This window comes from Phyllostomus discolor, chromosome 9 (genome assembly GCF_004126475.2).
Source record: "Phyllostomus discolor isolate MPI-MPIP mPhyDis1 chromosome 9, mPhyDis1.pri.v3, whole genome shotgun sequence".
Classification (NCBI taxonomy): domain Eukaryota; kingdom Metazoa; phylum Chordata; class Mammalia; order Chiroptera; family Phyllostomidae; genus Phyllostomus; species Phyllostomus discolor.
In genome coordinates, this window is record NC_040911.2 from 60640854 (window position 1) to 60644405 (window position 3552).

Here is a 3552-nt window from a genome sequence, read left to right on the forward strand (position 1 = left end):
CCTGCCCCCCATCCAGGTCCCACTCTAGGGATGCTAGCCAGTGAATCCTGATGCTTAGTCAATTGTGTTGCAATCATTCAAGGCCTGACAGGTTCACATTATTCAGGTAGACAGAAGAATAGTAACAGAGCTGTTGGGATGTCTGGCATGCCTTTATTCAAGGGTGGGCGATTCATCCATGCTGCAAACTGTGTTTCTCTAATGAGAAACTGCTATCTGCTTAAGTACTGCCTCCATTTACCCTACAAGTAGGAACAATATGATGTTTGTTCTTGGAAAATCCTTAGGTTTTCTAAACAATTTAATTTTCCATGTTATTTACAGAGGGGTTTTTTTTTAATTGTCTGGAGACAATGATGCTTCCCTGAATAGCCGAGCTCAGTTCTACCAGGTATGGAGAGATGTACATGAAGATATTATCACCAGTGGAAGATAAAGAAATAACATGAGCTTTGCATTATAGAAGTGATAGTCAAGTAAGGAGGGGTCGAGTACAGGAAGAGAGTGGTTTTGAGGGTTATCTCTTGCTTATTCATCCACATCACTATTTTTCTTCATGGCACTTATCACTATCCAACATTCAATACATTTTACTTATTTATCTGTTTCTCTTCACCCTCTCTGCCCCAACTGGAATGTAAGCTCCATAAGGGCAGACATTGTTTATTGTTTTATTATTGGTGTTGGCACTGATACACAGTAGAATCTCCTTGATTATTTGTCAAATACTAAGTAAAAGGAAGAAATGAGCAAGCTTAGTTCTATGGAGTAGGAACTTAGAGCTGGGAGTGGCCATGTGGATCTCTGAGATGGGCAGAAATCTTGGGGAGCTCATGGGACTTGGAGCCTGACCTGAGATGATCTTGGGCATCCTGCAGCCTGTTTCCTCTCCACACCCACCATTGCACTGTGCCTTTCTTCATTTGTGTCTGAAGTGCTTAGTCCTGACTTGGTCATATCATATCATTATTTAGGAGCCCCACCTCTCCTCAACCCTCCATCACCTTTAATGGACAACTGGGAGTACTCTGCATTCCACACTGTTTCCTGTCACTTGACCTTAAAGCCTCTTCCATTTGGAATAATCTTTCCCTCCTCATCTGCTTTGGAAGAACCTCTTGTTCAGTCTTCAAAACCCAGATGTGAATGGCGCTTTTGACCTCATTTGAGGGACTAATGCTCTCTTTTGTGCCACCCCTTTGTTCTGTATCTTTGTCTATTAATACTACTCTGATAATAATTCTACTGCAAATGATGGCAAAAACTCCAGATACCACTTATTAAGCACCTGCTGTGTGCTGTACTATGCCCTTAACATTTGTTTCCTCCCTGTATTTCTCAGAACTCTACTTCCCCATGGGATAGTCAACCTAATGACACTCAACAGATGGAGAACCTAGGGTTTAAGGTTAAAAACTTAAACATAGAGGCAACACAGCTTACAGACAAGATCAAAAGATGTGTCTGACAAAGACCATGATAGTTAAAATATATTAATGCTGTTACATTTCCAACAATCTGCCCACCTGTAGCACAGGAGCTCCAAACTCAAACTGGGGAGCTGCTTAAGTGTTTGTGATATTCTGAAAAAACCACCTGGTGGACTAGCAAATGTGGGCATGCTGTTTATTACTCACATTGCAGGGGAGTTCACTAATGGCAGTGAATCACTGTGTGAGAGGCCACAACTTCTCCAGTCTGAGGCTCATTATAAGGCATTCCAAACAAAGGAGGCACATGTCTTAACACATGACTCTAAACTACATTACCTGAGTGTGTGAAAGGTCAAAAAGCAGTTACAAGACAGGAAGCCACTCCCAAAAGAAGATAAGGAGGGAGTTACAATCTATTCCCAAAACAGTACACATTCCTTCTGGCCAGTGGCTGTCTGACCAACAGTCAGTTATGGGAGGGGTACAGGCCATGTCCATTCATCCCATACCATTTACTGGATTAGCTGCCATTATGACTATGTCCAATTCCACAGGTTTTTACTTGGCCTATTCTTGTAGGATGTTGGCTTGTTTAAAGTCCTTCTGGAGTTTCTGGTTGGTGTCAGAGGGTGCCTCATATTTGCCTATGAACTTGTCAAATATGATGGGCTGTCACTGTTTCCTCTGACATACCTGCTGTGGCCTGTGGGGTCCCATGTTGGTATCTCTGGGGTGGGTCTTGGCTTTTGGGTCCTGGACCTCCATCAGGTATCATGTTTTCTCTTTCTAGGCACTGATCCTTACAAATGGACTGTGGTCTCTGGGAGAGAGCTTGCAGCTCCTTTAGCCCCATCCCCTATTGTTTCACTCTGGGAAAAAAAGGCCTCAAACTCGTGTTTATTTCATCCAAATATTTTAGAGTAAAATATCTTTTTCATTTTATTACCTCACTGTTGATTTCCATAAGACTCATACATATGCCCTGGGGCTATGGGCATCATGCCAGACCATCCCAGTATTGCTACAGTGAACAGAGACCCCCTTTGCCTGATGGTAGTAGCTGAGGTGTGATTCCTGGGTTTGCTTGCTGGCCCAGATGCTCCATTCTTGACAAGGACAGCCCCCAACAAACACTTCCTATTGCCCAGACCCACTTTGTGTGCAAAAATACAAGGCTCTTCAGACTCCCTGCAGAGAGAGTTCTGATGGGTCAGTGCCATGGGGTGGGCACCCAAACCCTTACCCTGTGCACATTTATTTCAGCCTTTTGTATAGCAAGTGGTCTGCTTTCTCTGGGTTTGGGCTACACAGCACCAGTTCCATACAACATCCTCAATGTACATGTGTCCGGGGAATAAGTGAATGTATCAGATCAATTGAATTAAATGTCTGATAGCTTTGAACTGGGTCTAACATGAAGGTTTATTTTACTTCCATATGCATTTTAGTCTATAAAAGTAAAAAATAAAGAGAGTTTGTGTAGATTAGGAATCAGAAAAAATAGATTATCTCTAAATCTCCTTTTTGTTTGAGTAGAATTTATAATAAGGTTTTGTGTGAACAAACACAAACTAGCTAATATGAAGCTATTTGTTAATCAATCACCAGTCAGTCAAAAGTCACTCTGAGCCCTGAGTTACAAACATGATGTGCTCACACAGTGTCTTTACTACAAGAGACATTAACTTCTATTAATTTCTAAATGAATTGCAGTGTGATCAGAGAGTATATGAAACCTACCCTTTAGTACCTGCTGAGCTTTGCTCTATGGTCTCATATGTAGTCATTTAAATTCTTGATGGCTTTGAGGAAGTGAGGTGTTTGTGGTGCTGCAAGAGTTGTCATTTGGAACTTCAGATGCTCTCTAGGATTTCCTGCCCAAGGAAGACTCCTGTACCTACCCCCTTCTCTTTCCTCTGTCCCTTGCCACTCTTGGCTCAATTTGAAAATCATCTACAAGTTCTTCAAAGTTATGCAGTAGACACAGCTATCACCAAGCCAAGTTGTTATAGAGAGAACCGATAACAATACCAAGTTAAAAAAATGCCTCCAATGGAGATTTCAGAGTACTATCCCTTAGACTGAAAGTCATCCTTCTTGAAATTGTCAACCCAGTTGG